The 21,497-nt window shown below is 38.5% G+C and overlaps 1 pseudogene; it reads left to right on the top strand.

The window, feature by feature from the left end:
* The window catches only part of LOC108719669, a 250,167-nt pseudogene extending 231,492 nt beyond the window's left edge, over positions 1 to 18,675 (top strand).
* Positions 18,676 to 21,497: the final 2,822 nt, after the last annotated feature.

Consider the following 21,497-nt stretch of genomic DNA (forward strand, 5'->3'; position numbering starts at 1 on the left):
AGGCGCTCCAACTGCTGCATCACCACTACCCTCACCCTCTTCTACCTCCATGGGTGCATCTGGCACACTGCCACCAGCCTCTCCCTCTTCCTCTACTTCTTCAGCAGTAAGTGTGCCGCCACTACTAGCCTCTGCGCTAATAGTGCTGCTATCACCAACCTCTGATTCATCAGTAGAGTCATCAGATGGGACATACTCCGAATCAGAATTGCTAAATTCCTCTGAGCTGGAGTCCTCACAATACCTAGCCGCTTCTGCAGCGGTATAAAACCGTTTGGCCATTGTGCCAGAAAAATACAGACCACTGCAAAACTAGTAACAACTGCAAAGCAAGAAGCTCCTAAATCCAATCCAGCAAGATTTGACCAACTGCTAATACAAACAACCAGAGGGAAAAAAAAAAAGGCAGCAAGATCTGACCAACAGTTAACCACTGCTAAAACAAACAACCAGAAGAAAAAGGAAAAAAAAAGAAGGCAGCAAGATCTGACCAACAGTTAACCACTGCTAAAACAAACAACCAGAAGAAAAAGGAAAAAAAAGAAGGCAGCAAGATCTGACCAACAGTTAACCACTGCTAAAACAAACCAGAAGAAAAAGGAAAAAAAAGAAGGCAGCAAGATCTGACCAACAGTTAACCACTGCTAAAACAAACCAGAAGAAAAAGGAAAAAAAAGAAGGCAGCAAGATCTGACCAACAGTTAACCACTGCTAAAACAAACAACCAGAAGAAAAAGGAAAAAAAAGAAGGCAGCAAGATCTGACCAACAGTTAACCACTGCTAAAACAAACAACCAGAAGAAAAAGAAAAAAAAAGAAGGCAGCAAGAGCTGACCAACAGTTAACCCCTGCTAAAATAAACAACAAGAATAAAAAAAAAAAAAGGCAGCAAGATCTGACCAACAGTTAACCCTGCTAATACAAACACCAAGAAGAAGAAAAAAAGAAGGCAGCAAGATTTGACCAACAGTTAACCCCTGCTAATACAAACAATCAGAAGAAGAAAAAAAAACTAGAACTTGAACTCCTTCCAGAAATCTACAGAATAGATTACAGACAAGACACTGCACGTGCCCAAAATCGAAAAGAACCTTTTGGGGGCACTTAACAAGCAAACAGGGCAAAGGAACAGTCTGGAATAAAATCACCCAAAGCACTAAAAACCAACAGCTATTGGAATGAAATCGGGGGCCAGAAACCTAAATCAACCAGCGTCACTGCAAACACAACTTTTTTTGGGGCACTAAACAAGTAGCAAAGGCAATGCAAATGAAAAACAGAATAAAACAACAAAATGTAATAAAAATCAGCTAAAGCAATAAAAACCAACAGCTATTGGAATGAAATCAGGGGCCAGAAACCTAGACCAACCAGCGTCACTGCAAAGGCAAACTTTTTTGGGGGCACTAAACAAGCAGCAAAGGGCAAAGCAGAATAAAACAACAAAATATAAGAAAAAAAACTAGAACTTGAACTCCTTCCAGAAATCTACAGAATAGATTACAGACAAGACACTGCACGTGCCCAAAATCGAAAAGAACCTTTTGGGGGCACTAAACAAGCAAACAGGGCAAAGGAACAGTCTGGAATAAAATCACCCAAAGCACTAAAACCAACAGCTATTGGAATGAAATCGGGGGCCAGAAACCTAAACCAACCAGCGTCACTGCAAACAACTTTTTTTGGGGCACTAAACAAGTAGCAAAGGGCAATGCAAATGAAAACAGAATAAAACAACAAAATGTAATAAAAATCAGCTAAAGCACAAAAACAACAGCTATTGGAATGAAATCGGGGGCCAGAAACCTAGACCAACCAGCGTCACTGCAAAGGCAAACTTTTTTGGGGGCACTAAACAAGCAGCAAAGGGCAAAGCAGAATAAAACAACAAAATATAATAAAAATCAGCTAAGACAATAAAAATAACAGCTATTGGAATGAAATTGGTGGTTAGAAACCTTGATCCACCAACGTCACTGTAAAGGCACCAAACAGCAAATAAAAGTGAAAATGCAATATAATAGATATAAAACACAAAGCAACAATGAAAATGGTAAAAACTGCAAAAATACAATAAAATAAAGCAGATAATTATAGAACAAGAGTAGAAATAAAGTTTTAGCAAAAAAAAAACCAACTACTAAAGAAAGCAAAGAAAGAAAGAAAAGAAAAGAAGTATAGGGGAAAGAAAAAGTGTAGAAGTGTGAGTGTGTGTGTGAGTGTGTGTGTGAGTGTGAATGTGTGCTTGGCAAAGATGCCTGTAAGTGTGTGAGTGTACAAAAGTGTGCTAAATGATAAAGACAGAAGAAAAAAATATTCAAAAAAAAACAAACCAAATTTAGAGAGATTAGAAGGAAACAAGTAAAATAAAAGGTGTAAGGGTGTTGTAGTTCAGCTCACTGAATCCAAGGCAGGCAATCAAGGCGACCAAACCAGCAGGAGAACCGCAGGAAGGCAGCAGGAGGGCTCCAACAGACACAAGTGCGCAGTAGGAGTGAAAGGGGAGGCGTCAGGAGGGCTGGATTTATTTGGGCAGCAGGAGCGCGTCACAGCCATGCGCCCTGCGTGCGCCCTGCGCTCCTATTGGTTCCAGCGACGATCGGTGGGGAGACCGGTGAGTATGACCGGTTTTGCTCGTTGCCTAGGGGGTTCTGCCAGCATCTAACGTGCGCTTGCGGTTTTAAATGCAACCGCTGCGCACTGGAACCCGGAAGTGCTGGAGATCGTAGAATCTACGATCTGTGGCACTTTGGTCCTTTGATCCACAGAACGTAGATTCTACGATCTGTGGCACTTAAAGGGTTAAAGAAATTAAAAAATTTGAATATTGAAATTTTCAACGTCGACCATTCGCCATCTAAAACCTGTCAAATTGCTTTTTTAGCCTATGGGGGACCTCCTAGAACCTATTTAGAGTCAATTTTTTGGGGAAAAACTTTGAATCAAATTTGATCGAATGCACTATTCCTTTGATTCGTACAATTTGTATTTGACCGAGTACAGACCTATTTGATCGAAAACGGACCTATTTGACCAAAATAACTTCGACTTAATTTCGGTTGGTCTTTTTGAATTAGAATTTTGAAGTTTTTTCGAATTTCGAAGGTCTTTTTCCCATTGACTCAATTTTATCCAAATATTCCACATTTTTAAAAACAATTGCCTTTTTCTGTGTAATAATAAAACAGTACCTTGTACTTGATCCCAACTAAGAATCCTTATTGGGTTTATTTAATGTTTACACAATTTTCTAGTAGACAATGTATGCAGATCCAAATTACAGAAAGATCTGTTATCCAGAAAGCCCCAGGTCCCGACCATTCTGATAACATGTCCCATATCTGTATATTCTATTTTGTGCTTCTGTACCAGCCCAAGGCAACCACATCCCTTTAGCAGTAAAGATCTGTCTCTAAAGATGCCCCAGTAGCTCCCCATCTTCTTTTCTGCTGATTCACTGCACATGCTCTGTGCTGCTGTCACTTACTGAGCTTAGGGACCCACTCATAATATACTAAATAATATAAATGTCACAATATAAGTAAATAATTCAGTAATTAGATTGTTGGTACATGGCAGCTCAGAAACCAACACAATTAACATCAGAATTTAATAATCAGTCCTGTAGCATCAGCTTATATTACAAGCCAACCTTATTTTCTTCTTGATGATTTGCGACAACCCCTAAGCTTAACAGCTGCTCAAATCAAACTGAGCATGTGCGTGTCACAGACACTCCTAACAGAATCCAAGATTGGAAACGCCTTTGTAGGCCTGGATCATTACTATATAGAGACTGAAGCTGTAGGCAGGTTCAATGCATTCAGTAGTATAAAATTTTCACTTTTAGGGTTTAGTTCTCTTTTAACAGTCTAGGAAAGCAGCAAGCAGAAATCAAATGACTTGGCAGTGCTAATAAAGTTTTTGGGCAAATTTTAATTGAAGCAGCAGGTCATTTTTATAGGTACTTGTATACAGGGGCGTAGCTACAGAGAAAGCAAACTCAGGGAGCCCAGGAGGTATAGGGGCCCCACAAGGCCCTATATAATGAGCAATTTAAACATACTGTATATTGGAAACCTGGAAATTGAGGTCTATATGCCATGAATAGTTATCTGTAGACGCTCTACCCATCGTTAGAAGGTCCATAATTATTTAACCATCAAGCTACCATATTTTTTTTTATTTTAAACTCAGCAGCTTTATGGAAACCAATCATAGAAACGCGATTAACTTACCCTGTCCTTGCATTGTTATTTTATGCAATGTATTCAAATATATTGAAATGCATGCAAAATCAATTTCCAGGCTGCAAGATTGCCTTTCCCGCACTCGTGTACATACAAGGCTATGAAGAATACAAAAAGGCAGACAAGTTCTACTCTAGGGAAAGTTAATATTTCTTACAGCAATGGACATACAGACCCACAAAGCAGCCTGTAACAAAATATGTATCGTTCTGTCGAAATGGCTAAATATTGCTAGATCCGTCCTGTGCCTAATAACTCATTAGAAGGTGGCAGTATAACATTACACATGTCTGGAATCGGTTTATCAGGAAACCCATTATCCAGAAAGCTCCATAATACAGAAAGGCCACCTCCCATAGGGGCAAATTTACTAAAGGGCGAAGTGACTAACGCTGGCGTAAAATTTGCAAGCATGACGTCATTTCGGGACTTCGCCGATTTATTAACGGGTGCTGGCATAAATTTGCTAACGAAGGAGATAGACTGTAGCGCTACTTCGCACTCTAACACCTGGCGAATTTTCGCTCTGGCGAATGGATGTAACTACGCAGATTCACTAAGATGCGGATTTTAATGAACGTTACCTCTTGCGCCAGACTTGCCTTCACCACCTCAGACCAAACGAAGTGCAATAGATTAGATAGGAGTCCCAAAAAATGCTGGTGAATTTTCATTTTTTCAGGGTGATAGGCTGCAAAAGATCATAAATTTTTTTAGGGTACCCGGCTTCCCCCCTAAATTTCCTAACATATGGCACATAAACTATACACTGGGCTCATGTGCAGGGCAATATAACAACTTTATTTTATTTTATTAAGGTTTCCCGGGCTTGTGTAGTGTAATGTATTTGCTGCAACATAAACGTCCATTGAAATTTAAATATGCAAATTAGCCAACACTCGCGCAACTTTGCTTTGCTTGCCGAATTAACGCTAGTGAAACTTCGCCACCCTGGACGCAACTTTGCATTTTAGTGAATTATCATTGTCCTGGTGAATTTTCGCCTGGTGAAGTGTGGGATGTGAGCGAAGCCATCACTGGCGAATTTACGGAGGTTAGTGAATTTGCCCCACAGACTCCATTTTATCCAAATAATCCTAATTTAAAAAAATGATCTACTTTTTTTTCTGTAATAACTATACAGTACCTTGTGCTTGATCATGACTAAGCTGCATGCATTAATATTGGTGGCAACATTATACTATTGGGTTTATTTAATATTGAAATGGTTTTTAAGCAGACTCAGAGTAATGTGATCCAAATTAAGGAAAGATCTCTTATCTGGGAAACTCCAGGTCCCGATCATTCTGGATACCAGGTCTCCTACCTGTATTGCAAATAGTGCAAAGGCAACTTATCAAATATTGGAACTGAGATATTTTAAATTTGATGCCACCAACAAGTTTAAAAAAAGTTGGGAGAGGGGCAACAACAGAACGGAAAAATTGTGTTATGCTCAAAAGAGCCGATCCCAGAGAGGCTGGGTATCTCAAAGTAAAGATAGGGAGTAGTGATGGGCGAATAAATTCGGCAGACACGAATTTAATTAATTAATTCACTAAACTGCAGAAACAATCCGCTGGCGAAAAATCCGGCACGGAAAAAAAAAGACTAGTGTCAAAATTGTCACGCGCATAAAAATTGTCACGCGTCAAAGTTATTTGGACGCCCATTGACTTTAATGCATTTGGACCAAATAGTCACGTATATAAAAATAGTCGCTCTTGTCAAAATTATTTTGACACCATTGACTTCAATGCGTTTCGCAAATTTTTCACCGTTTCACGGCACAGATTCGCCCGTCACTAATGGGAAGGGGTACCCCTATGAGTAGAACAGTTGTAGCATAGTTTTAAGGGGCTTCTATAAGTAGGTAGGGCAAAGTATATGCTATTGCAGACCTAAAAGCTTTAACTGTAGTGTAATTTGTATTCCCATTGACTCCAAAGCATTTAGCAAAATTTCACTCATCACTAGAACAGAAGTTTTAAATAGGCGATTTAATTGCCTATAAAAAGAAAGGTTAGATTTAATATGTGCCAAGCATTCTGTAGGAACCAGATAGCGTCCATTTATAAACACCAGCATTTCCAAGTCTTATTATCCCATTAATATGACAGCAGTGCATATGGTTGCACAAGCCCCCCAAAATAAATACACTTTGTATTGATTATATGAGCACGCCCAAGTCAGCATATTTCCCAGAAATGTTATGGATCTCTTTTCCACTGCTGGAAATGAAGCTATAAATTTAGATCCAAAGCACTACACTTTATCTTAATGTGATAGAATTTGGATTATAATTGCATTGGGTTCATGGCAAGCCATTCATTCTAGCAGCCATTAAGCAATGTGTTTACTTCAATTATGCTGACCTGTCTTGAAGTTGGCAGCGGGCTGGGTCACCAGAAGTGTTCCGTCTGTTTGTGCGGAGCGCGTGAGTGATTAAAAGAAATACAGCTTGCTCATCTTTCAAAGAACTTCTCGTCCATGCAGATGAACTTTATTGCTGAATAATATGCTAATATCTGTACATCAGACACTTGCAAAAGGCACATTACTCACCACTGACATCTACATATTTTATTGCCTTCTTTTGTGTGTATGTATGCCTGACTATGATTGGCTCTGACACCGAAGTAGATGACCATGAGCAAAATGCAGTCTTTTAATATATGAATGATCAGAAGCTACTGGGAGAGAATCAAATTCTGTGTATACAGATTCTCCCATGAGCCCCCTTGACCCGGATGGATTCTGTTCTCAAGCTAGCCTTGGTCACTAGTACCCTGGCCTTGAGGGCAAATCCACCTGCTTGGCTGTGATAGCAGTTCTTTCTGTGCCATGGAGCAATAACTCTATACTCTTCCTTTTTACAAGTCTACCAGGGGAATGTAATAAAAGTCGCAAAGAGCAAAACAATTCGCACTAATAAGAATTAAAATCCACATCTCGCAATGTAATATTGTTTCTTAAACTAGGGATGCACTGAATCCACTATTTTGGATTCCACCGAATCCCCGAATCCTTCGCGAAAGATTCGGCCGAATACCGAACCGAATCCTAATTTGCATATGCAAATTAGAGGTGGAAAGGGGAAAACATTTTTTACTTCCTTGTTTTGTGACAAAAAGTCATGCGATTTCCCTCCCCATCCATAATTTGCATATGCAAATTAGGATTCAGATTCAGTTTGGCCGGGCAGAAGGATTCTGCCGAATCAAAATCCTGCTAAAAAAGGCAGAATCCTGCCCAAAACCCGAACCAAATCCTGGATTCAGTGCATTCCTACCTTAAACTGTTATTACATTGTGAATTTTAATTGCGCATTGCGAATTTTAATTGCGCACTCTTAAGAAGTGCTTTGAAAAATTTGTTCGCGCAAAGGCATAACTTTTCGCATTGCAAATAGTTTTTCCATTAACGACTCTGTGATTGATTTGTTCCACTCTTTGTGAGTTCAAAATCCACAAAGCTTGCGTCAAATAAACTTTGTCTTTTACCTCAAGTGGTCTCTGGTGACTGCTAATTGAAAATTTGGCGACTTTTCGCCAAAAAAACAATCCAATTACCAGTATCAGTATACACTGGATTTAACGGGAGACTAAATCATTGGCAGATTTATTAATTTCTGAGATTGTGGTTTTACCACAATCACATTTTTCTCTAAATTTTTAAAACCTAGCTGCATGTTTAGGTGGCAAGTTTTCTATTTTTTATCATTTTTGAAAAATGCTATTATCACCATCTCCTTTTTTGCCAAGATTTATAATAATAAATCAGCTGCCAAATGTAGTCTCTTTCCCTACCTACAATCACTGTTGTTCCATGTTTTTGAGTTGCACCGTTCAGTACATCAGTCAAATCTATAGATAAAATGTACATATTTCCAACATGATTTCTGATTATTGGAACAAAGGTCTGTATTACTTTGTTGTGCCTCAGAGGTTTTTTTTTGAAAGTGAAAATCAACCACACTGTTATTCATTTAACTCTGGGACATTGCCTCTGTGTTAATTAAGCTGGTCCATACCTAACTGTGATGGTTTCTTCTTTTTCACTGCTCTTCAAGTCCTGCCCCTCGGGGTCCATGTTCTAATATCTTACATGTCTTGCATTGTGAAGGGTTCTTCTTCTACTTTTAGCCCTTCAACCTCCTTTTACTAGTTCCACTCTGAATTTCTGTCCTGCTTTATTGCGATAACACAGTGAAACTCATAGGAAAGGAAGATAACTAGTGATGGGCGAAATTTATTCGCCAGGCGCGAATTCACAGCGAATTTGCGCGATTCGCCACCAGCGAATAAATTCGCAAAACGCCCGCGAAAATTAGTCCGAAAAAATTCGCCGGCGTAAAAAATTTTTTCGCCGGGTCAGAAAAAAACGGCTGCCGGCGTCAAAAACGGCCACCGGCGTCAAAAAAACAGGCGCCGCCGTCAAAAAAAAATGGGTCGCCAGTAGTGATGGGCGAATTTCTTCAGTTTCGCTTCGCCACAAAATGAACGTAAAACTAAAAAATTGACAACTGCGTCCAATTTTGGACGCGCGCCCGAAAAGTCACAGTATATACAGTATATTCACATTTGCCTAATTGGACATTGCGTATTATCCTTGCTCGTTGATCTTGGATTTATTTTTCAAGAAAGCCTTTGAAAGCTACAAGAAACCATCATGAATAATTAGGTGTGCGCTGCTATTTAGTTTACACTTCTTCCCGGACACAAGCAGCCTTTCATCCGTACAGATAGATGTTCAAATGCCGACTTGATTGTTGCTTATTATGCAGCATGATGGTAATTTACATGTGAAACGAAATATGAATTTGGCAAGCGGATTTCTATGGGTTTTAAATAAAGACAAATCAGTTATAAAGGGCCCTATAATTTTTTTGTTTTTTTAAAAACAGAAAATACACACACAGATATGTTAAAGGCTTTATTGACATAAACATAACAGATAACTAAAATTAGTGATCGGCGAATTTCTCCTGCTTCACCGAAAAATTTGCGAATTTCCCACAAAATTTGGGAAACAGCGAAAAAACTGAAACGTTCACGAAAAAATGGTGCAATTCAAACTTTTCACTAAAAAATCGAGCAATTCGAACGTTTTGAGCAATTCGAAAAATTAGTCGTGAATTTGCGAATTTATTCGCCCATCACTAATTAAAATGGACTCTATGCGAGATGGTCTTCCCATAAGCTTTCTGGAACAGATTTCCGGATAACGGATCACATACTTGTATATAGTAATATGTAGTATAACATAGGGTTGTATAATAGTTTGCAGTGGAGGATAGCAGCTCCCACAATTGCTTTTAGCATTAAATTTCATCTTTAATCTTTCCTACGGTTATACAAAAAGCCTACATTACCTTGTCACAAAACTGAAATAATTGTTTAGTAGCTTACAACAAGCTGCCGCACACCCATAGTTTTTAATCAAAGTAATGCCCTGGTTATAGGTATTTAATCAAAGTACCCAAGAAGAGACAAGTGTTTATGTCAGCACTCGGCCTGCTTTGCATAAACAGGTTTCTGAACAAGTGGACACAAACCTCGTTTATTCATGAAGGTGAAAAATATGCAGAATATTTTATTTCCGGAGAGGCATTTTTTTCCCTCCCTTTTGCTGCGCTGTTAGTGGCATATGGGTTGTTTAGAGGCTGCAGTAAAAAAGTTGTCATGCAGAAGCTTGAATTATTCCAGTAAGCCATTGATTTCATGCAAATCAAAAGATTATTTAGCCTCATAAGATTTGATCCGTGTCAGCTGTGGGCTTGTTTGCATATTCCCATGACAAATATAGTGCCTGACCTAAAAGCTATAGATATTTAATATTCAAGGGATTTTGTTGGCAGTTTGAGCATATGCAAAACAACATAATCACATTCATTTGCGGAGGCTTCTCTCCACATTTTGTGTCAGAATCTCTTAGTATACGGGTGACACAGGTGTTGTACATCACAATGAAGACTCAACTCATTTCCGTCATTATTTAAAATATTTCCAGTACATTTCTTTACATATTAATAGCATAATCTTTCACGCACGTCAGCTTGGTATTGTTATTGAAATAATAATTGTTTTACTTTGTGTAAGAAGACAGGGCCAGAAAGCACTCAGTCTCTCCAGTAGCTTTTAATAGGAACAAGTGCTGAGCCAGATGGAGGACCCTAGTGCAGGCACCTTCTGTATTTCATGGATGAGCAACATATAAAATACACCTACCAGCACCCTTAACAGAATTCAACAGGTGATAGGTTGCTGGAAATTCTTTGACAATATCTGGAGCAGGTTTCTCCATTTAACAGAAAATTATTTACAATCAGTAAATGTTTCTACTTTTCAGACTCCATAGCCCTGTAAGGGCAGAGACACGTGATCAGATTTGGGGAGATTAGTCGCACAGCGTCAAATTTCCTCTTCTTGGAGGGGGGGGCGACTAATCTCCCCGAATTTACTAATCAGCCCTAAAATTACAGTAAATAGGACCAGATAGTGTGCAGAGTTCACAATCATTTTTCCCCAAGAGGTCATAAGGTATTTGGTTTTAACACTGCATACACATTTAATCCTTTCAAAAAATAAAAGAGAGGTGAAAACAAAATGCTCTTATTGTACTTTCTAAGTAATTAATTTAAGTGAATGGAATGCCATATGCTCCTTAAACTAATCGATGGCCTTATTGGTCACTTACCTGAATCATTCTTATATTGTTTGATTGACACTTTTTATTGTATGGATATATACACCAGAGTGATTTGCATTTCTCCATACTGTGTGTGTATAAATATATATACAGTATACTATTTTATACATACGTAGGGGGCAGATTTACTAAGGTTCGAATGGTAAATTTGAATCTTCAGATCGTTTTTTTGGTCAAAACTCACAATTTCGGGTTTAAAACCACTAACTCGAATTCTAATTAGAATGTGAGATTTATCACAGCTCGACCCTGGAAACAGTTGTAATTTGATACTTCACACCTAAAACCTGCCGAGTTCATGAAAAAGTCAATGGCAGAGGTGCGTTGAACCATTTGAAGATGTTAATGAAGATGACATTCGAGTTTTTTTTCGGTGGAAAACTTGATTCAAATTTTTTTCATAAACAACCTCCCATTCAAGTTGTGAGTGCATTTGAGTTTATTACAGCTAAAAAAAAAAATCACATAACTCCAAAATTCGACCTTTGATAAATTACCTCCATAATATATATATTTGTCATATATGTTATGGGTTTGACATGTTTAATTGCACAAGTACATTTGCCAGTAGCAACCATCCAACAATTAGCTTTGAAAGAAAGGATCTGGGGAGATTAGTCGCCCGGCAACAAATCTCCTCTTCTTCGGGCATCTAATCTCCCTGAACTGCCTTCCCCTGCCTTCCCGCCAGCTAGAATGTAAATCACCGGCGGGATGGCACTCGGAGCAATTCGTTTTCCGAAGTCCTCGTGAGTTAACTTCGGGCAACTTAGGAAAACGAAACGCTCCGAGTGCCACCCCGCCAGCGATTTACATTCTAGCTGGCAGGAAGGCAGGGGGAGGCAGTTCGCAGAGATTATCGCCCTGTAGAAGAGGAGATTTGTTGCTGAGCAACTAATCTCCCTGAATCTGAACGTGTCTCTGCCCTATACTTGGCCTGAGTTACTTTTAAAGATAGAGTTGGCTTGTTGGCTTGAATAGACATTTCCAAGGTAAAAACAAATGACAAACAGCGTTAGCTCTCAAGAAATGAAGGTGCTGTATTATCTAAAGAAAAGCAAGTCAGATTGTAAACAAAGTAAAGCCTTTATCTGGTAATGTAGATAAGAAACAACATTGTGTTCATGCTGTAATGGCTTTTACCCGGAGTGGTTCGGTTACAGCTGAGGAGTCCCAAGTGATCACTAGTAGGTTAATTAAGACTACAGTATTTTAACTGCCATTTTATTCCTAGGGACTCTGCCGTTCTTTACAGCTTTGCTGTGTCTTATGTGACCAGAATAACAATGAATCAATATCATAATATACAGTAGGCTATTTTGCTTTTGGGAGTATTATTGAGTGAAAGGGTGGTACTGCTTTACATTTCATATTTGGTTTGGATTCATCTATTAGTCAGCAGCTCAAAACCATAAAGGGATAGACCAAACTTTAGGTTCATATTTGGTGATGAGAGAATCTGTAAATTTTTGCGGATCAGCAAAAAATTCTCCAAATACATAGAAGTCAATGGGCGTCAAAAATAATTTTGACACGTGACAATTTCGAAGCAATTGACAATTTTTATATGCGTAACTCTTTTCACAGTTGGCAAAGTGCGGAAATTCACTGACAATCCATGCCTGGCGAATAAATTCGACCCATCACTATTCATATTGCTTACCATGTCCTACCAGGTTGCATTTGCACTAGTTGTATTTGTTAGTATAGCACCCGCCATGCTGCTTTATATGGTTTGTAGCAATTATGGGCCCTACTTTGTGCAGCAATATGTTTTACTTCTCCAACTCAGTGCCGCATTGCTCTCTCTCGAGAGTGGTTTACAATGGAGTACAATGTATGGTTACGGTATATGACTGTGTGACATTGCAATAGAGGCTTGCTGCAGGAAAGGAATTCATTCTCCTTGGGAATTAAAGCTGGGGACAGATTCAGATGCATGCAGTTTATCTCCTTGTCACATATTTGTGACCTAAAATATAATATTTTCCTCCTTATGCTTCAGGCATCAAAATTATAAGTAAAGCCACAGGACGGGGACTGTGATTTCGTACAATGTGGTATAAGGCTGTGTAACTGAAGGGACGTGTAAAAATAGCTACAGTACATAACCTTTATAATTACTTCCCCCGAAGAGTAACACAGATCCTCCTCAGGCTGCCTCCAGTTTGGTGACAATGACTGGACTTCTCAGAAAATGGATTGTACATTAAAGGACAAGGAAAGGCAAAAAAATACAATCCCATTTTTACTTTCTTTAATGAAAAAGAACCTATCTCCAATATACTTTAATTAAAAAATGTGTACCGTTTTTATAAGAAACCTGACTGCAGTAAAATTCTCCCTTCATTTACTGCTGTGGATAGGAATTGTCAGATGGTCCCTAACTGCTGAGCAGGGAAACAATCATACTTATGAACAGCAGGGGGAGCCCCGCCTTGACTTACCAGCCATGCAGAACTCAAGCAGCTTTGTTTATGACGATCCCTAAGCAGCCCAGACCACACTGAGCATGTGCACAGTCTTAGTCTTGCAAAGATGTTTAACAAAGTTACAAGATGACAGCCCCCTGTGGCCAACTTTGAAAGCATAAATCATTTGTTTAATTAGGCTTGTGGTGCAGTAAGTTCATGTTTATGTTTAGTATACAAAATACAGCTTTTCTAGCCTTATTCTATTTTAGACTTTCCTTGTCCTTTAAAGATCCCTCCAAATCAAGATAAATATTATATAACTGTTCTGTAAGAACAAATGTTAAAATATATAAAAGTATATAGTTCTGTCAGACTATCTGTAAAACATTCAGGTGCTTTGTACAGGGAAATACTTATTCCTATATAATACAGGTATGGGACTTGTTATCCAGACTGCTTCCGACCCGGGGTTTTATGGATAAGGGTAATTTAAATATTAAATAAACCCAGATCAGATTTTTTTGCCTCCAACAAGGATTAATTATATTTTAGTACAAGGCACTGTTTTAATATTACAGAGAAAAGGATTTTCCCCGTAATTTGGAGCTTGCTGAATAATGGGTTTCCAGATGAAAGATTTCATTCCTGTACATTGTTACATATGGGGCAGATTTATCAATGGTCTAATTTCAAAGGGTTAATAAACCCTCGAATTCGACTCTCGAAGTAAAATCCTCCAAATTCGTATATAGAATTCGAAGGATTTTAGCGCAAATACTTCGATCGATCGAACGATTTTTATTCGATCAAAGAAAACTTAGAAAAGTGCTGGGGAAGGTCCCCATAGGCTAACATTGAACCTCGGTAGGTTTAAACTACCGAAGTATGTAGTCAAAGTATTTTTTAAAGAGACAGTACTTCGACTATCGAATGGTCGAATAGTCAAACGATTTTTTGTTCGAATCGTTCTAATCGAAGTCGAAGGTCATAGTAGCCTATTCGATGGTCGAAGTACCCAAAAAAATACTTCAAAATTCGAAGTTTTTTTCATTCGAATCCTTCACTCGAGCTTAGTAAATGTGCCCCTACGTGTGAGAATTGTATTCAATTGCTATCTACCTTTATCTGGTCAGTAATCCATGTCCCCCTTGCTGGGTTCACACAAATAATTACAACACAATATGAGGGCTATTGGAAGTGATAAGGAACATCTATAGCCAGTCGTGAAGACAAAGCTATTCAATTCAAAAGTGGAAATAGTGAAATATTCACCTTTTGATAACTGTATTAGAAAAATAAAAAATGGTAAATAAAGCATGAAACTTAAGCAAGGTATTTGGTACCATTAACCCTTTACCTACCAATGATGTGGCATTTGAAACCAAACTACTGGCTATTTGCTTTTACTGGATTCCATCCTATGATAGATACGGTTTTCTCCATCTGTATGTTATGCACCTTTTTGTATTTTGCTACCAGTCACATCAGTTATCAGTGACATGACCATATCCCTTCTAGAACCTCTCCGTGTGCTGTTTCATTTAAAAGTAGCTTACGTTTAGTTCTTTTTGCCTTTAAACCGAAAAGAATCCCTGACAGGGTCAGACTCTGCTCTGGTGGATTTATCACACCCAAGAAATATTGGTGACTAATACCAGTAATTTCCAGAGCTCACTTAATCTTGGACAAGGTCAACAGCAAAGCCCATTCGGCCTGTCTTTCTGTTCTTCAGAGACAAATTTAAATAAAGTATGGACTATCCAAAATGGAAAAGCGCTGCTGGTTTAATCTGCAAATGATACCTAAATGATTGTAGCTCGGGCTGCTTGGGGAAAAGAAACGCAAGATGATTTTAAATGACCGGTTATATGATTTAATGTAGGACACAAAAAGTGCTTAAAGATTACGTGTAATACCTGTCGTTATCAAATATATCGCTGCCCTTTGAACTAGTAAAGTGGAATTTGATGACCTGCCATTGCCTTGAGTTAATACAGCAACATGTTAATTACAATATGGCTTTTAGGGAAAGCAAATCTAGAAATTTCATGTACAGCGTCTTTCCTCCCTCCTGATACTGGCGCCGGTGCAAGATACAACTCACAGATCTCCATCTTACCATTTGAATATGTTGCCACTTCTGTAACTGTTGATCTATCCTAATTATAATGTTTAGTTAAAGACCCATGCATATGATATTGTAGTGTAATATCAAGACCTGTTTTTTTGGTGGGTGGGTGGATATTGCCGGTAAAAAACTAATTGTCTCAATTTACAGAATAAAATAAATTCGCTACTGTAGCTTCAAGGCTATTGTGCAGTTTATACCCAATATGAAGGTATAATTTACTTTGAATTCTTCCAGCTTTGTAGCAATAAATGTACTTGTCCCATTCCATTGGTCTATACATGTTGGTGTAATGGCAGCACATCATCACAATGCACTTTAATAAGCTGGACCTTTTGCCATAAGCCTGTTCACTTGAGCAGGAAAAATGGTAACCCCCCAATAAAAAGTCAACTTCGCCTGTTGTTCCCTTTGGTTGACCAGAAGTAGTCTTGTGATGTTGTTCAGCTCAGAAAATATTTGTGAGCAGAGAAGACTTACCTGACGTTTCTCCAGCCAATTCTAAACAAAGTAACATCACAAGGCTTTTCTTTTCTCTTCTCATCAACTTCATTTTCTGTTAACAGTGTCTGGTTGGCTGAATGGAGGAGCAGGTGGCTGTTGTTTAAAATGTATTATACTAGCATTGTAAAAACTGATATATAAGGGTTTACATTTCACAGTCATTCCATTTTGTGGCTTGGTAAAGCATCTGGAGGCTGGTAGACGGTGCAACATTGTTTTTAGCGGTTGATGGTTTGTTGTTGGACGATATTTTGATGAATGAATGATAAATGAAACCAGTGCAACATACAAAAAACATTGAATGTCAGACGGTCCTGCTTGTTACAGGGTCCAGTGTAGCGCAGTGCTGTCCTACTGAAGGTCTGTGGGCTACATTTGGGCTTCTTGGGCTTTTTAAGGACCTCAGACTTAGCAAGGACCTCTTAGACATTTTATAAGAACAGTTTTAATATGGTTTATATCCTGTGCATTTGGTATAAGGTACAATTTGTCAAACTATATGAAAGTTGGACATTGTTGGGCTAAAGGATATTACTTCCATATTTCCATATTATTCGATTATATATCCAACCATTCATTAGCATGTCATGACCAGTGGAACATTCTGCTCACATAACAATCATTTTTATGTATTTCTTTCACTCACACTCTTGGACAATTGTAAAAAAAAGAAAAACCTGTATTATTCTTCCATACAGTAAAGGACATGTGGACCTCATGTTTTGCATATGGGCTCCATCTATAGCAAGCAATAGCTGTTGGAGCTAAAAAAGGAATTTACCTCGAAGAAGCCTGATTACTGTGATAAATGTCTCTGCCAATGAATACCTAGACTTTCTTTGATTATTATGTTGCCTTTATATAACAATAGGTTACCGTTACTAAAGGTGCATTTATTTGGATGCATGACATACAGATGGAACAGACCTTAAAGGAGAAGGAAAAATAAAATCACTAAGGGTGCCAAGTTTTTAAGGCACCTTCAGTAATTTTAGTCATTTCCCTGCTAAACTGCAATAGAGCTTCTTTTCTTTCCAAAACTTGCCAGTCTGGGGTTCTGTCTGCTGTGTGCCACCATCTTCCTCCAGTGTTTCAGTCATCGGCACTCGAAATTTAAGGTGGCCATACACAGGCTGATATTGGTTCTTTAGACTATTTCGGCAGCTTCTCTGCCCGTGTGTGGGGACTCCCAACGGGTCCTCCTTATCGATATCAGGCCAAAATTGGGCAAGTATAATTTTTTAAGCTATCCAGGACTGCATCGGCTAGTTGATGCGTTCCTTTGATCCGTCCGCGCCCATTCACACCATTGTAATCAGATTGTTCGCCCCCCCAGGGCCGAACGTTCGGATTCACCCAATATCTCCCAGCCATTAGTGGGCATATCTGGTTAAGATCAGCTCGTTTGGCGACCTCTCCAAATGTTTGGATCTAATAGTGTATGGCCACCTTTAGGCAAATACGGGCTGAGTACTGAAGTTATTGTTGCACTCTATTAGCACTGGCTCATGGGGCACATGGTTGAACAAAAGAAGATGGCGGCTTAAAGGAACAGTACACCAGACTGGTGTGTTTTTTTATTTTTAAGAGGAGCATGAGGAGGGGGTGACAGCTAAGCAACTACAAATCAATGGGGGTGCCTAAAAATTTCACCCCACAGTGATTTTACTTTCCTTCTCATTTAATGGTGCTTTCAAAGCACCATGTTGCTGTGATGGCAGAATCGTTTAATGCCTTTAAGATTGGCTTGGATGATTTCTTCACTAAGCATAATTTCCAAGGCTATTGTGATACTAAAATCTTCAGTTAGTATAGATATTTGTTGATATAGTTTATATAAGTGAGTGTGTAGATAGGCTGGTATAAGTATGTGCATACAGTATATGTGGGGTTCATTTGGAGGGGTCGCACTGATGGTCTTTTTCCCAACCCAAGATAACTATGTAACCATGTTATATGAAACCAACAAGTCAGACCATGCAGAACCATAGTGCAACTGCTCTATTGTATGTCAGAAAGCTACAATGTGCAATCCTTTTTTTTTATTATTATAAAATATGCCTGATTATTTTGCTTGCAAGCTGTCACCTACATATATTTCTTGCTAAGTGTATTATTGTTTCTTTACATGTTGCCAGGACTGTAAAGTTTGATTCAGTTTTATTTAATGCCATTTATCTTACTCACGTTGTCCCTACAACTTCATAGTTTGAAGGAGCGTTGGCTCCTTATTTTCATGTTACTGCTAGAAACAAATTACACTAACGTAATAATATTTTAATGCAAATTTCTTCTACTTTTTTCTCCAAATGAGATGAAATGTTTGCACGGTGTTTCTTTTCTGTGCTGGAATTCGCAAATCCTTTTAAGATAATCCTGTTTTCTGCCCATTAAGAGCTTTGTGCAATTAGTACCACTATAGACTACCGCTAAGTAACCAGCCCACATTATGTTTTACTTTTAGCTCTACCGCAAGCTGAAGTCTGATGATTCCCAACTCATGGAACACGTTGAACAACTGCTAAGCGAGCTGGGTGGGAAGGAAGGTTTGGGAGATTTAGATGCTGAGGAGGGTGCACTTGAGGAAGTGGAAGATGATTTTCTGGAAAGCTATGGAGAGCTGAATACATACTCTTATGCCTATAGAGCAACAGAAACTGTAGAATGATAATAAAGGAAACTTTTACGTACTTACAAAAGCTGCCACTATTAGAGATCTCCACCTATAATTTTTTTGCATATGTAATTCAAAGCATCTTTCCATTACAAATTTTTTAAAAAATATTAGCGTTATTTGTAACTGTTATTGAAATCAGTATCTGTGCCTTTCTTTTCTCTCCACTGCTGGAGAGAAACAATATAAATGAAATTGTTGTGGAAAGGAGTAGTGATGGGCGAATTTGTACAAAATTTGCGGAATCAAAGTCAATGGGCGTCCGTTAATTGCCGCCGTTGAATTTTTCGCAGGAAATTCACGAATGTATTCTCTGGCGGCGAAACGCAGAAATTCACAGCGAATTTGTGTCTGGCGAATAAATTCGCCCAAAGGAGTGATTGTCCCTTTTTTATTCTTGCACTGCTGGTTCTGATTCTTGAAACAGTGTAGCAGAAGCCAGCTGATTAACTGACCTGGAGAGACAAAGACTACTTTCAATTGCAATTGTAAAAAATGAACTACGGTAAGTCAGATTTTAAATCAATATATTGGAAAGTTCATTAGAGTGCACATTTTGCAATTAGATGGGTGAAGTTCCTTTTAAGTAGCAGCTCCTTCACTGCACCTAAAATGTGTAATTTTGATATCAGATCCCAATTACAAATCCAAACTGAGCTGTAACATTGGGGGTCAAATTCACTTAGTTCAAGTGAAGGAATAGAATAAAAAAAACTTTGAATTTAGAATAATTTTTTTGGCTTCTTCGACCATCGAATTGGCTACTTCAACCTTCGACTACGACTTCGAATCGAATGATTCGAACTAAAAATCGTTCAACCATTTGATAGTCGAAGTACTGTCTCTTTAAAAAAATCTTTAACCCCCTACTTCGCCACCTAAAACCTTCCGAGGTGCCATATTAGGTCGAAGAAAAATTGTTCGATCGATGGATTAAAATCCTTCGAATCGAACAATTCGAAGGATTTAATCGTTCGATCGAATGATTTTTCATTCGATCGAACGATTTGTGGTAAATCCTTCGACTTTGAAATTTGAAGTCGAAGGATTTACATTCGGTAGTCGAATATCGAGGGTTGATTAACCCTCGATATTCGACCATATGTAAATCTGCCCCTGGGTGTGTGTATTTTATTTCCCTTTTACTTCATTGGTAGTAAGTAATGCAGAATAATGTGTTTAATAGAAAATATCAGAGGAAGCGTTATTGCTTCCAGATGTTCCCAAGCTGACAATACAGTGTGTAGCAGAAACAGAGGGAAGCCTTAGAGCATACTGTGCGCAACAAGAACATGTGACCATGTAGTCTATCTCACTGCTGTACTGTTCAGACCCCTATGGCTTTGTACAGTTGTGTTCAGAATAATAGCAGTGTTTTTAAAAAAAATTTAACATTTTTAAAAAATTTAAAAAAATTAACAAAATCCTCATAATAGCTTTTATTTACAAGCATACAAGCAAATGCATTGGGAACACTGAACATTCTATTCCAAATCAAAATCATATCAAAAAGGGGAATGTTCCATAAAAAAGGGTGTGTTCCAAAAAAATAGCAGTGTCTACATTCTTCTTTGCAAACTCAAATATTCACTGCATGAATTGAAAAATGTTTCAAGCTGTTGCTTTCCTTTGAATCACTGAACTAATATTTAGTTGAATAAACAGTGTTTCTGAGAACTGCTGCACATCTGTGTTGCATGGAGTCCACCAACTTCTGGCACCTGTTTCATTCCGCAATTCTTCTGCATTTCTTGGTTTTGCCTCAGAAATAGCATTTTTGCTAGAATAGTTTTCTATTGGATCAAGGTCCATGGATTGGGCTGGCCGCTTCATAATGTAAATCTTGTTGGTCTGGGACCAACATGTTGCTCGTTTACTGGTGTATTTGGAGTCGTTGTCTTGTTGAAACCTCCATTTCAAGGGCATTTTCTCTTCGGCATAAGGCAACATGACCTCTTCAAGTATTTTGATGTCTTGAAACTGATCCTTGATCCCTGGTATGTGATAAATAAGCCCAACACCATAGTATGAGTAACATCCCTATATCATGATGCTTGTGCCACCGGCTTCACTGTCTTCACTGTGTACTGTGACTTGAATTCAGTGTTTGGGGGTCATCTGAGAAGACTGTCTGCAGCCCCTAGACCCAAAAAGAACATTCCTGCTTTCATCATTAGTGATGAACGAAATGGCAAAAAAATTATGAAACGCATTGAAGTCAATAGGCATCAAAAATATTTTACGCATGCAACAATTTTTTCTCACTCCAAATGCATTAGCATGCAGGAAACATTTTCTCAGCCGTAGAACAAATTCGCAGATGGCGAAGTGCAGAATTTCGTGCTGAATTCATGCATGGTGAAAAAATTATCTTAGCACTATTCATCAGTCCACAAAATGTTGCACCTTTTCTCTTTAGACCAGTCAATGTGTTCTATGGCAAATTGTAGCCTCTTCGGCACATTCTTATTCCAACAATTGGACTTTGCAGGGGCTTCTTGCTGATAGCTTGGCTTCACATAGGCGTCTTCTAATTGTAACAGTATCACAGGTAACTTTGCACCTTCTTTGATCATCCTGGAGCTGATCGTTGGATGAGTCTTTGCCATTTTGGCTATTCTTCTATCCATTTGAATGGTCGTTTTCTGTTTTCATCCACACCTTTCAGGTTTTGGTTGCCAATTGTAAAGTATTTTCTGCACTTCTGTATATGTTTTTCTATCTCTAATCAACTGTTTAATCAAAGTATGCTGTTCTTCTGAACAATGTAATTGACACGTGTTTTATTCACAGAATCAATGAGCTCACTAATTAAA

Source organism: Xenopus laevis, chromosome 6S (assembly GCF_017654675.1).
Source record: "Xenopus laevis strain J_2021 chromosome 6S, Xenopus_laevis_v10.1, whole genome shotgun sequence".
Lineage (NCBI taxonomy): Eukaryota > Metazoa > Chordata > Amphibia > Anura > Pipidae > Xenopus > Xenopus laevis.